At 37.2% G+C, this 14,781-nt stretch overlaps 2 long non-coding RNA genes across 2 annotated transcripts; both read left to right on the forward strand.

The window, feature by feature from the left end:
* Nucleotides 1-548: 548 nt before the first annotated feature.
* LOC131235475 (uncharacterized) lies at nt 549-4,610 on the forward strand. Its single transcript, XR_009166161.1, has 3 exons — nt 549-817; nt 3,001-3,111; nt 3,254-4,610. It is a non-coding gene; the product is annotated as an uncharacterized LOC131235475 (long non-coding RNA).
* A 514-nt stretch (nt 4,611-5,124) lies between these two features.
* On the forward strand, nt 5,125-7,120 carry LOC131235028 (uncharacterized). The gene is made up of 5 exons (XR_009165893.1): nt 5,125-5,253; nt 5,400-5,544; nt 5,728-5,763; nt 6,309-6,441; nt 7,089-7,120. It is a non-coding gene; the product is annotated as an uncharacterized LOC131235028 (long non-coding RNA).
* Nucleotides 7,121-14,781: the final 7,661 nt, after the last annotated feature.

Raw genomic sequence — 14,781 nt, forward strand, 5'->3', positions numbered from 1 at the left:
AAGCTTCCTGGCATTGCTCAGTTCACTCGTATGGTGCATCCTTTGAAAATAAATTACAAAGAGGACGAGAGAGGTGACTAAAGTCCTTTATGAATCTTCTGTAAAACCTGGCATATCCTATGAATGATCGCACATCTTGTATGTTCTTGGGTAGAGGTAGGTTATAGATAAGATCAATCTTAGTCTTATCTACCTCAATTCCCTTAGACGAGATAATGTGTCTAAGGACAATTTCCTTACAAACCATGAAGTGGTACTTTTCCTAATTCAGTACCAAGTTCTTTTCACTACAAGAAATACCCTTATTAGGGGCATTTTTATCACAGGCGGCCACAATAAATGCCACTATAGATGGTAATCAGGGGCATTTTTATGTGGCCGCCAATGTAGGTTGAAGCCACCGTTGCACATTCCAAATTAAAAAAACCTAAAATATATTTCCCTCAATCACCCGCCCGAACTCCAAAAGGCACTTCTTCTCTCGCACGCCTCTTCTCTCCAAAAACCTTCTCCCCTCTTTCTATTCCTCATCAGGGACGCTTCTTCTCTCTAAAAGAATTCTGCTGCTACTTATTTGGTTAATTAGCACTCCCATTATCATCTCTCCCTCTCGTCTCCTGCGCTTCTCCCATCTTTGATTTGGAACTTTCCATCTCCCATCTCCAAATCTCATTCTCTCTCTTATTTCTCTTCCTTTCTTCTCATTCTCAGGGTTCTTAGATCAGATCTACAGCTACAGATCGAGTACGCCCAGTAACCTACGGACGTGGTCATCAACGGTGAAGAGAATAGAAGAAATCCGAGAAGGCACTTGACGGTACTCTCTCTTTCTCTCTAATTTCTCTTTTGATGGCCAGAAATTGGGGAGCATCCATGGCAGTGGCAGCCATGTCTACCGCTGTCCATGGTCCCCTACATGTTTGAAGAAATGCTTCAACCATGATTGGTAAACAAATAGGCCCTCACACCTAAAGCAAATATGCTAGCTAGACCTGGGGCACCCTCTTTCGTTTAACTATTTTAGAACATTGGAATCACTTTTTTTTCCATCTCTTCTAACCCTATTAGTGATTGAATAGAACATCTGAATCACTTTTGTTTGATTGCACAATGCTTCTCCCTTCCTATCTGATTATACAGCAAACATCATTATGCATGTCAGCTCAACTTCTCTTCTCCTTCTCCATGGATCTGAAAGAAATCAGGTCTGGTGGTCTGATACTATTAGTTTCTCCACAATCTAAACAAGTGGACCTCCACCACATTTAAATATGCTTTTATATATATTTTTTATACCTAGATTTTTATCATATGAGTGCATGCTGCATTTGGCTTGATTTTTCGGCTAGGGAATTCACAGTGGGCCCACTTGACAAACAACCTATCTCTCTACATGCCCTCCATGTTAACACGCATGCCTATGAATCCCGATGTCTCAGTCTTGTTAGTAGGCCTATATAGAGTTAGTCTCATTTCAACCCCAGTCATGTTCGATATAGTTATGTTGTGTTTTTGTTAACTTTATCTTATTTCAAACCCTTAAAATGGTTTTATTGTATAGTCTTTAAGACACTTGGGTGGGATTTAAATTGATGAGATGCAGGATGAAAGTAGATGGGAAAGAAATTAGTGCAAAAGCTTCTTGAGTAGCATCTTATGCCCTTTTCTTTTTATCTAAGAAGGGAACAATCATAAATACATTCCCATTCTTTACTAGTAGTGTGTGTTCTGAGATTGAGATCTATGAATTTGATGTCAATGAGTGATACTTAATCTTATACACATGAATGGCCTTGAGAACTGTTCCTGTGCAAGTCTTGGTAGAATAAGCTTTATTCCATGAGTGTTGCATTGGGGATCACTTGTGTGTGTATGACATCCAACCTATCTATCAAGGCAGCTTCACCATAGAAGTTGTTACTATCCATCGAAGTTGTTGCTATCTATCAAGGTTACTATCCATCAAGGTTGCCACACCATAAAAGTTATTACAAGTTTTTGTAGAATAAGCTTTATTCCATGAGTGCTACATTGGGGCCCACTTGTGTGTATATGGCTTTATTCCTTGAATTCTACTATGTATAGAAACTATTTGAGTTGTAGATATTTTTCTCTAGATGGCAAATAGAACAGGTCTTCCTAATGCCGTCTATCATGATTTAAAGATGGCAGCATCATGCGTCGCACACCACAAATCCTCTCAACTACATATGTGGAGCATATGCTGGATGATTGATCTGCATGATTACGCAGACATGCTCCACACAGTGGGGCTCGTGGTCTGGATAGTTTTGCATTAGTGCCACATGTGAGGAGTAGTCACCACCATTTTAAATGGAGTTTGGCCCATTACATACGATGATGTGCTATATCACAATAGTTTGCTTCTTTGCATGTTTTATATGTTCTTTTGAGTTCTAGAATTAAACTCAAGGTTGTATTAATGAATCAAATGATGCTGGCTCCATATCAAAATTTTTGTTACTTACATTCCAGCGGTGTTTAATCTTTGTCATCTTACAGGGCATTGGATTGTTTAAATTGTAACTATTTGAAGAGGGCTTAGTTGCATGATTCTTCTGAGTTCTGACTAGGTGCTCTTCCCACTTTGAGTCACGCTTTAAATTCCTGCTCCTGCTCCCACTTCCTAGATGTTGATACTTGATAACATTTTGAAGTAGACACTTCTTGACTCCCACACCTAAGTTTGGTGTTGCTTTGCTTTATGCACTATGCAACTATTCAAGAGAATGTTGGCATTTTTTTTAACCTATAAAAAAGAATTCTAGCATTGTCTTTTTAGTGGTCAAAGGTGGAAATTTGTTGTCTGCTATGCATCATGTTGTGAATTTTGAACAGGTGTTGATGAGAGACTTCAGCTCAGTTTATAAACTTTTGCATGGTTCATTTGCAAATAAAATGCTATTTTAAAAGATTGAAGTCTCATGAAAGCTTAATGTGTTGTTTGTTGGATTTAATGCTAACTCATGATTTTTGCAGGATGGATTGGCTAAAATTTTGGATTTATATTATGAAGATCTGTACACCCTCCCTAACAAACAGCTCTCATTTGGGTTGGTTTCAGAAATTTCAAAATTATCAAAGAGTAAGGTATTGAAGTTCCCTTCTTCTTCTTCTTCTTCTTAAGGTCTAAGCATTGAGTGATGAGTGGAACCTGTATAATGACATTGAAAAAATATGCATTGTTAACATCAGCATCTAATCTTTAGATGGCTGTTTCATTTTGTGGTAGAGGAGCTCTTCATCATTTCGAATGCTATCTATTACATTTGTTGGTGGATGTCTTCGGGTAGCCATTGGTATTCTTGCTCAACTTTGTAAGCCTCACCTCTTCAAGGCTAGAAAATCTCCAGCCTTGAGTTTCTTTTCTCTAAGCCTATATATTCCCACCACCGAGCCTTAAGTTGTTTGTACTTGTAGTGGTATTCTTATCATATTCACTCTAATTTTATGATGTTATTTTGCCAAGACTACCAAAGGAGGTCGCAGCTTCATTTCTCAATTCCATCATTCATGTAAATAATGTGGAATAGTGGAAGTGAGATCCTCGACTTCCATTCTTATGCATTCCAAGATAAGGTGGTTTCTTCTAGTTTGAATTTTTAATATGCTATTTTAAGTCAGGTTGTTCCTTCATTGGAGGACGATACTACTTTCATCCAAGAACTATTTGTGAGAATGAGATATTAATCCACGACTTCTGCAGCATCAAAAAATAATTTGGTATTTTTTTCTTGTATCTGTGAATCTAAGCTGGATACGTCTGTCAAATTCAGGGTGAGGTTTTCGGGTTCTTCCGTTTTTCTCGTAGTAGTGATGATAATCAAACCCTATATGTCTCTTGGAACACCATATCATGGGAGAGAGTTGGATCAAAGAAAATAGTCCGTGACCCTATTTCTGCCTTTAATGTTTCAGCTGATGGAGAATTCCTTACAGTGTAAATCTCCAATTAATGCTTCTTATAGAAGAAGAATTTTGATTCCATTTTATACTCTTTCCGATTTGAGTGATTGAATTGGTTTGAAGAACTGACATTTTTCTATCATTCGTATGGTAATTGTCTGATATTGGTTGTTCTTGACACTCTTCATGAAGTGATGGATCAAGATTCTACTCGAGGATCACACATCTGCTTAAAAATTTTCAAGTAGCTCCATTTCTACTCACACATTTTCTTTGTCATTGTTATCTGTTTTCTATTCTATCCTGATTCTTGTTTCAGTTGAACAACTGAAATTTTCAAATAGGCTTTGGGAGTTTTTTAAATATTTTGATTCGATGGAATTGTTTCTCAGTTTTATTTCTAGCCTATAGAAAATTTTCAACATCAACATGCACAAAATCTATCCTTGTTGGAAGCTTCCTCATTGCTCAATACACCCAACCAAATCGATCTCTCCCTGGAAGTCATCTTATCTTGGAGACACCTTGATTTCTGGATTTACATTTGATCATGGCAATCAGCAACCCGACTTTCCACATCTTCATCAAACCATTGGGCTTCTTGAAAGGAGGATTCTAACCTTTTGGAAGTCCTGAACTCACCCACTGAATATGCTCCATCCATCATACATTCATATAAGCATGCACTTTTTTAAACTTCACGCATCTTTAATAATAATAAAAAGTTGTTTGGAAGAGCTACAGAAAAGCAATGTATCGTTGATGGGTCCAACTGGCTCAGGTATGACCTCTACTTTATAAAGGCATGGAAGTGTTGGTTGTCTGCTAATTCATTTATCTATCACATTATTCTTGGTGCTTGCCTTAAGGATCTATGGATTTTTGCCTCCACATGGACTGAGGCTCCTGATCTTGCTTACATACGATAATATTAATTGTAAGAACGTGGAAGACATTGCTTGTAAAAACATTAGCTCTCTTTGTGAATGTGCCATTTGTCATTGCAGATGCAACAACGTTAACACAAGCAAGTTCTTTTCTCATTTTCTCATTAGCTTTGTACGTCAACAAAATCACTCTTTCAACTATTTTTTGGCATTCTAATTTTTGTACGATTGCATTTTATATGGTTTGACTCATTGTTGTGAACTAAGCTAGTTGACCTGGGACTCACCCAAATCAACTCAAAACAGCTATATTCTGAGTCAACTTTCATTTGCATTGACTTGGTATTACTTGGCTGGCTCATGTCAACAGAACTCAGCTGTCATTCGGTTTTCTACTTGAATATCCAGGGCTGAGGCACAACACGTCACATGACTTGAGGTAGGCTTATTTTCACTCCAAGCTTCTTTTCTGTCGTTTCTTCATCTTTCTGTAGCCAGTTATCAGAAGGCATTTTTTATATGCAATGGTTTTTTTTTTTTTTTTTTTTTTGAGTTTGGAACTGTGTTCTTGCTTCACTTGTGTAGGAAGAAGAGGCTCTCATTTCAGCTCATAAAAAAAATCTAGATAGAAGAGGCTTGCCCCAATTGCTTTTGTACTTAAGCTGGTTTTGCAATATTGAGTGCCGGATATCAGCAACACCAATCTGTATATTCTTTTTAGTGCATTTGGGTATTTACGCCTTTTGTGGTGGATGCAATGTGTTATGCTCTTTTCTCTCTGGATGAATCCAAATTCTGAATGGCTTCTTACTCTTGCCTTTGTACCTAGAAAGCAATTATCTCTCAAGTGTAGACGAATTCCATTTCAAGCCAATAATTCCAATGTCTTGATGATTGTTGTTTCCCTTTTCAGGATAATTTTAATTATGCAATTACATATTACCATAAGGTCAGATACTACTAGCCATTTTTGTTGCTATTGCATTGCTTGAAATTTGCACGTTAGTTTAAATTGTATAATCCATGGAATCAAACAAAATATGATCAAATTTCCCTCCTGTGTTATAGGGGAACTCCAATTTACGCATTCTATCATTTTAGCTAATAGTATTTGTTCCTTTTATCATCATCATCATCATCTTGAACTACAAGTTTTTTTTTTTTTTTCCATTTGGCAGAAAATAAATTAATTAAGTCAATGCAACTTTGAATTTTTTTGCCCGATTTTGTTTTGCACTTCACAATTGAGCAATATTTAAAAGCTCTGTTGGTTTTGCAATCGGGCTTTGTGGTTGAAACCCGATGATCAGTTTTGCTTCATCTAGATTTATATGATCTTATTCATAGGTTAGATGATAAATAAACATTAAGAAACATTACACTAGGCTTTAGGAAGTCTTTAATGGTAGGGCGTTTAAATTGAAGTAGCTTGTCAGGAAACCTTTGTTTATGCCTTGCCTCAAAATCTTTTTTTATAATCTGATACTAGTGTAGGTACACTTACAAGTTGGGGCATAGGTTATTGAATGGTTCGTACATTTGGAGTCAGACATATCACTTCAAAGCATCCCCTTATCCTGGACAGGATTCTTTATAACGTGTAGTAAATTTTCGTGACATGGGAAAGGTAGGAGCTCTCTTAGAAACCTTTCTCATACACATAGATTGATGGTTTTGCATGTCTTATTCCTCTCTTTTCATTTATAGCGTGTAGTAATTTTTCATGAATGCTTAGTATTTTTATTTATTTATTTATTTATTTATATTCTTAGGTGGGAAGCACCTTGTTCCTGTGGGTCTAAGAGATGATGATCAATGCACACTCCAGCTTCTGATCATTCTTGCATTCATCTAGAATTTGACATATTTGGGACAGGACTTGTGTAAGTTTCCTTTGGATTTTATTTGATGCAACTTCAGAGCCACAATGTTCAGTCCCAAGGGATGGCATCCAATGCTTAGAAGAGAGATGAACAATATGAGGGATTGCATGCTGAAATATCTTCCCTAAGAGAAACTATGGCTGAAATGTCATCCTTACAAGAAACTATGGTGACATTCATGTCCGCCATAATGAATCCAAGCATTAATCTAGCTACAATATTAGGTGTTTTAACTAATCCCAACTTGAACCAACCGTCCTCATCGTCAGGCCACTTGGTTACAACCCCTATGGTAATTATATTATATGTGTATATTTTTATGTGTAATATGTTTTCAATTATACATAGTTCAATCTGTATACGATGATTGATGTTGATTTATCATTTGTAGAGAGACTTGGCGAATAAGGGGAATTCTACGAGGCAAATAAAGGGAATTCTACAAGTTGCACTAATGTGACTTAAGTTCTTCTTAAGAGTATTGTAAGGCCTGGGGATACTGTAGCTAAAGGAACTGTTTTGAGCAAGGATCCACTGACAAAAGTAGGGGGGCATAAACTTGGAGTTGGTTTCTGGGAAGTATCTATTCAAGTGGCAATGGTACGTGATGAGGATTTGATAAGGTCTCATGGACGATATAAAACAATTGGGGATGCAATTGGAATGAGTATCGCTTGGCCCACTACTTTATGTATGGTAAGTTTATTTTTTTATTTTATTTTATTTAAGTAGTAGAACTTATTGTATGAGATCTTGAATAGTAATTGATTTATTTTTGTTATTTTTTGTAGGTTGTAGACAGAAATGGATGATGACTAAATGGGAGGATTTTTTATTAAGTATTTGGAAGTAAATGGATTCAGACTTTTGGATTAAGTATACTTTTATCTTACTTTAATCATAGAGGGCACATCTAAACTCATATCTCTTTTGTTTTATTTATGGTAGTTCTATTTACTGTAGTCTAGATATCATCATCGATCAGCCAGTTTTGACCATCCAACCAATGTTTACTCACATTAAAGTTCACAACTATGAGAGGTGGGTCCACAGTTATATACACCCATTACTCTGTTTTGAAATTTGCACAATACACATGAGTTCATCTAATTGCAAGGCAGCACACACTATGAACCTTCAGGTTCTATTTATGAACACAGGATGCATTTTGAAAAGGGTAAAGCATTAGCTCGACGATTCCAGCCTATGTTGATTGGTGAGTATTTATATGTTCTCCATCCTTTTGGCACCAATACACTTTGTAAAATCATTCTGTTTCTTTTCTTTTTATAGGTGGTCACTTGGTTATCATATTTGTAGTGTAAGAGTTCCTATCATACCTTTTAGTAAATTTGTATATAAGTCTTAGGCTCCATTTGGTTATCACATCAATCTTTATGAATATAATTTTTTTCTCAACCAAATGGAGCTTAAGCCCTTTTTTAACTCCGCCAATGCAACTTCTTACATTGCCGGTCCCAAGCCCGAGTAATGGAGGAGGGAAAAGGGCATTAAGGTAAGTTGTGTCCTTGTCTTCCATTTTATTTTACATTCACATTTTTTCCCCCATTTTGTAATTTATTAGAAGATTGTGCTAAAAGTTGTACCATCTTTTTTCTTGTCTGACAGAGCTCACAGTCATGGCAGAAGGCAATAAATTCTAGGTTAGTTTGAACATTATTGCTGGCCATTAAAATGGGCCTGTCCTTTTTTAGTTTCCCATTTATTAGTTGGTAAGTTGGCATAGCAAATGCTTCATTTAATTATTCATTTGTCGTTGGTTTGATATCAATCTGTCAGTGTCTGGGAGAGATCATTAAGAGATTCCCAAAGGATCCAAAAGATGCAACAAGCAAGGTAAATATGTTATCAAATATTTTGCCCTTTTACGCTATTTTGCTGCATTTTTAGTGTTTTAAGGATAAAGTAACAGTGATGTTTTATGTAACAGAACCTGGTTTGTGGGAAAAACGTACTGATCGATATGAGCATACATACTGCATATCTAAAGGCTATCCGAGCTGCCCAACATTTCATATACGTGGAGAACCAGTACTTTCTCGGGTCATCATATAATTGGTCCAAATACAATGAACTAAGTGCGCAGTATAACCTTTTAGGAGTTAGTCTTGGTGCCTGCTATAGTTCTATGTAGGGAAACAAAGATGTTTGGTTACTGGATTGTTCTTAAAAGAAATGCCAATATAATAATCATTGAGGTATTCCAAAACGGTTACATAATGGCCGTTAAGGTTAAAAATGGCCCCATAATGGCCTGTTACAGGTATCAAACATTTTTTTCCCACAAAAAAGAGCGTCATAAAAGCCATCACGGCCCATATCGAAATGGTAATGGCGATGGCCATTATGGTCACTGTTACTGTTATGGACTACCTCCTTGATCATGCATATGATTGTTTTCATTTTTGTTATGTGCTATTGTTATAATGGGACATGCTGGCTTCCATATTCATTTTGCGTTTCACTTCCACGTTTTAATTAATAGAAAAGTCCGCGTGTGCGCATGGGGTGAGGATAGGACTTCAGATCTCACATCCACTGGAAAAAGGAAGCCCACGTTTTAAATCGCAGTTTCCTATTTGTGTTGTTTCTCTTGTCATTGCAGAAATATGGAATGCGGGTAATACTTCCAACAATCATTCATTGCATATACTAAAATATGTATTCATCTGGTCATTGTCATCATTGTCTTGCACCAGCCATATTGAAAATATCACCGATATTTTTTTAGAATATCTTGGATTTTTCCTAATACAAAAAAAAAAGGGGGAAATTTTGGCTATATTTTCGAAATAGCAACAATATAATTGTATTCTCCTGATAATAGTGTGAGATTATTGCTGTATTTTGTTTTGGAATGTTTATTCCTCCCTCCCTCCATCCCTGTCCTAACCATCCAATGGATACACATCAGATGATGGCAAAAATTATATGGTATGGTTTCATGCCAATTTTCACCTTCTTTTTCCCTGCAACATTTTCTTGAACTAAAAATTAAAAATCTCTGGGGAAATTCTGGCACCAAGAAATAGTTGTGAATGAGATTTGTCACTACTGTCTCAGCTATTTTCAGTTGGCTGGAATCCTCACTATTGGTTGTCAATAGTAAAATGACCGGCTGCTGAATCAATCCCACTCTACAAAGGTGGGACTGCTGGCACATTTCTAAGAGTAAGAGGCAGTCATTATCAGAATTTAGTGTGTGGGGGAATACACTTATCCATTTCATATTTCTCTTTAATATTTGTGCGAGGCTATTTTTTCTAGGGTTCTTTTTTTCTGCTATCTTGGTAATTAGCTGCTTATGATGGTACCTAATTCTACTCGTTGGCAACTCTAAAATTCTATTATCTTTTTAACCAGACAAGAATTCGCTGCTGTTAATTTACTTCAAAATTTTCTTAAGTTCAACATTTTCAACTTAAGAATTTCAAGGAGTTTTGGTTATTGTGCAGGTGCTAACAATTTAATACCAATGGAAATTGCTCTTAAGATTGCAAACAAGATCAAAACGAATGAGAGATTTTCTGCCTATATAGTTATCCCAATGTGGCCAGAAGGTGATCCGACAAGTGTTCCTACACAGGATTCTTTTTTGGCAGGTGATCTCCACCGACCGTCTTTGATTTTAGTTTTTATTAGGAATCTTAGACTATCTTGAGAGGCTTTTGACATTGAATGGGAAATTTAATTTACTTATATATATATATATATATATATATATATTATCATTCATCCGTTTGTACTCTATATGATGTAATTTATTTTTTTGTTTATTTCCCATATTTTTTTTTAAATTTTTGGAAAAAGGAAGATTTCATTGCACCAAAAGGATTTACAAAGGTGGTTCTCTACCACTAGTATTCGGGCTCCCACAGACAAAAAGGCGAGGGAAGCCTATCATAACTAAAAGAGAAAGAAACTAGGAGCGAAGGAGCCAGAGCCTAAGTCCCCCTCCTTACTGTACCTAAAGACAATCTGTCTAGGAAGAGCAGGCCCCTGACTATCGGTGGGAGGTCGGCATGGACTAAAAACAAAGTTGTCCTTTGACCTTCGCTCCCCAACTTGGTGAGGGCATCCGCTGGCCCGTTTCCTTCTCTAAATGTATGAACAAATTTTACATTCATTACATGAAAAATGGAAAAAAATGATGGATTGAGAGACGGTTCTGGACTGTCTCTAAAATTACTTGGTTTAAAGACGCTTTAGAGACGGCCGTAAACTGTCTCTAAAATTTTAGACGGCCCCTAACCGTCCCTAATATTGTCTTAAAAATTTGAACATCCAAAAATAAATGCGGTCATCTAAGACGGTCAAAGACCGTTCGCATTAGAGATGGTCGACGACCGTCTTATATGCAGTCATCTGAGACGGTCATTGGTCGTTTGCATTAGAGACGGTCATTGGCCATCTTTTACTTATAATCTGAGACTATCAAAGACTCTCTATTAGAGACGGTCCATAGCCATCTTATAGCTCTGTAAAAGACCGTCTCTATAAGAGACTGTCACAGACTGTCTCTATTAGAGACTGTCAACTAAACCGTCTCTAATGCTCAGGTCAAAATTTTAAAAGCTCAAAAAATTTATGAATTTTGAAAAAAAAAAATAGTTGAGAAGCTTAGAAAAATAATTAACAATGTTTAAGAAAAATTTAAATTTTGGAAAAAAAAAAAAAAAAAAACTGTTGATAATTTTCAAAAAAAAAAAAGATATCGATAAAAAAAATGATATTTTGAAAAAGAAAATTTAAAAAATTAAATAAAATTGTGAAAAAATTGACAAATTCTAAAAAAATATATATTTTAAAAAAGAAAACTAGATTTTGTATTTTGACCCAAAAAATTGGAAAGTTATATAACAAAAGTAAGATTAAAAAAATGATATTTTGAAAAGGAAATTAAAAAAAATAAACAAATTTGTGAAAAAAATCGACAAATTGTAAAAAAATATATATTTTAAAGAAGAAAACTAAATTTTGTATTTTGACAAGAAAAATTGAAAAGTTAGATAACAAAAGTGAGATTTTGATGATGTGTTGTATATCCTTGCCGCTCATATGTTTTTCCAACCCATTTTTGGGCCGGGTATAAAAAATTATGTAGATTTAAATCTTAAGTGGACCACACCACTGGAAAGAATGATAATATAGTACCTCGCCATTAAAAATTATAAAGAGCCCATCGTAAGGTTTTAGTGATGTTTATTTGCAATCCAACTTGTTAATAATGTAAAGAAGATCTAGATGAAGGTAAAGTACAAAGATCAAATTAATCCAAAACTTTTGTGGCCTTCAAAAGGTTTTTAATGGTTATTCATCATTGTTTTGTTGGTATGGCCCACCTGAGATTATTGAGTTCTTATAATTTGAAATCACATCCTAAAATATGATGGAAAAATATATGGACAGTGTCTATATACATAAAATATATCAAGGTGGGCCCTACATAATTAGAGTAACACCCATGAAGGAGTTACCTAAATAGTGAAATGGCACTATAAGGTCACCTCATGGGAACTAATTTCCATGAGGTTAATCTATGTGGGCCCCACCATGATGTGTGTAGAACATCAACACCATGCATTTGATGTATCCCCTTTAAGTCCAAAAATCAGTCATATACGAAACTCAGGTGGGCCATAGCATCTAAAACTATGTGAAGACATCCCTAAAACATATAAAAGCATTTGGTAGGGCACACATGAGTTTTGAATGTGTATGAAACTTGGTCTGACTCCTCATCCATGTGGGACACACATAATGAATGGGTTGGATCTATGAACCACATTTAGGTGGGCCCAATAAATGATTATGAATATTTTAATGAAGGGTAACCCTCTCAACTATAGTATGTAGTGTGGCCCACCCAAGTCATGGATTGACATTATTTTTAAGGTTGTGGCCCACCATGGAATTGTGCATCTGACTGACGGGGCATATCCAAAGTTTAAGTGGACCCACCATAGAAAAGAGTGGGATAGTGAACCCACTATCGAAACCTTCTTAGGGCCCACCGCGATGTTTATTTGAGATCCAACCTCTTTATAAGTTAATACAGACATGGAATAAGGGAAAACATATATATTAGCTTGGTTGAAAACTTCTACGGCCCAAAGTAAGGTTTTAATGGTAGGCATTCAATCCCCACTATTTTTTGTGATGGGGTCCACTCGAACTTTGAATCTGCCTCATACTTTGGCTCAATCACAAGAATTTTTTAATGTTGGATATTCAATCAACACCATTTCATGTGGTGTGGTCCAAATACTTGGATGAATAGGAAAAATAAATTTCATATTGATCCGAAACTTTTATGACCCCCGAAAGGGTTTCAACGCACATTGCATCCTACCCTGCCGTATCCAGTTAGCATTGACACAGTGAATGTATTTGGTTTATCCACACTATCAATCCATTTTTCCAAATCATTTTAGTGGTTGAGCCTAAAATTAAAGCATATCCAAAGCTCAAGTGGACCATACCACAGGAAAAAGTGGGAATAATGATCATTTTAAGGACGATCCATGGTCGTCCTTTGAAGGCTCATAAGAGATGGTCCATGACAGTCCTTTTTAAAGATGGTCTATGACCGTCCTTTTAAAGGACGGTCCATGGCCGTCCTTTGAAGGCTCATCAGAGACGGTCCATGGCCGTCCTTTTAAAGGATGGTCCATGGCCGTCCTTTGAAGGCTCATTAGAGACGGTCTATGATAGTCCTTTTTAAGGATGGTCCATGACCGTCCTTTTAAAAGACGGTTGATGGTTGTCCTTTGAAGGCTCAAAAGAGACGGTCCATGACCGTCCTTTTTTGGTCAATAAGAATGACGGTTTTCAACCGTCCTTTAAGTAATACGACACGTCAAAATTTGATGGCCCATGCGACAGTCCATGACCATCCTTTTTGGTCATTTGAGACAGTTTTGGACCGTCCTTTTTTCACTGTTTTGGCGTAGTGATTTCTGGGCTTGGAGAGGATGTTTATTTTGTATATCCAACATTTCCATTTCCAACCAGGGACAGCGAGACCCGAGAGGAAGTTAATGGCGAGGAGCGAATTAGATTCAACAAGAATATTGGGGTACCCCAGCAAAAGGCAATGCTGAAGGCCATCATGAATTGCCCGAAGTTCTGCCCATGTATTCGAGGAGATGTCATAGCCCGAGTGGAAAGCAAAGAGGAACTCACTTCACTCACCTCTGTAAATACCTCCTCTCCCATCTGCACCTGGATTACCCCTAGCAGAACCATCAATGTTTAACTTGACCTAACCCAATGGAGGCTTCCTCCAAATCACCACATGGGATGCATATCTTGGCTGGGCTGGCACGGTAATGCCCATAGCCCCAAGCAGCCTACTTGTTAAATCAGACTGGGAGCATGGAATACCCCATCTGCTAACGATACAGTGAACCCAACTATAGATGTTGGAGATGATCATCCCTTGCTTCATAGACAACCCTTCACAGCGCGCCAAATTTCTGCTCTTTCAAAGCTCCCATAAGATGAAACAGGGAATAATCTTCTTGAAGGGGGCTGACGGACCGTTTCCTGATCGAGAATCCCACCAATGGGATAAACTAGCCTCAACAAATGAAGAATGGGGCATATGGACATCGAACATTAAAGCAAAGTAGGACCAAATGGCTGGCGCCATCCCACTCTGAAAGAAAAGATGGAGGATGGTCTCAATCTGGCTCCTGTGGCCCTGGACACTGTCGTCATTATAGCAACAACATATGGAAGCGAAGTGGACTCCACAAGCTTGCACCCTCGCATCGACCGACAGTGCTTGCAAGATGATTCTCCACACCAGCACTGACACCTTGGGGGGAACTTTGACATTCCAGATTTTGGGGCCCCAGGTCATGGTGGGTCTGCGTATCCTGATGATATCCCAAGCCGCATCATAAAGAAGGCTCCTATGGGGTTTCTGGGCCAAATAGGTAGATCAGGGCCATCCGAAAGACAAGTCCCTGCATGAAAGATGAAGTCAATATCCTGCTGTGACAGAACAGTGAGAGCTGCCGAAGGTGGGAGAGGACCAGAGTTACCCAAAAAATCTT

This window comes from Magnolia sinica, chromosome 19 (assembly GCF_029962835.1).
Source record: "Magnolia sinica isolate HGM2019 chromosome 19, MsV1, whole genome shotgun sequence".
In the NCBI taxonomy this organism is placed as follows: domain Eukaryota; kingdom Viridiplantae; phylum Streptophyta; class Magnoliopsida; order Magnoliales; family Magnoliaceae; genus Magnolia; species Magnolia sinica.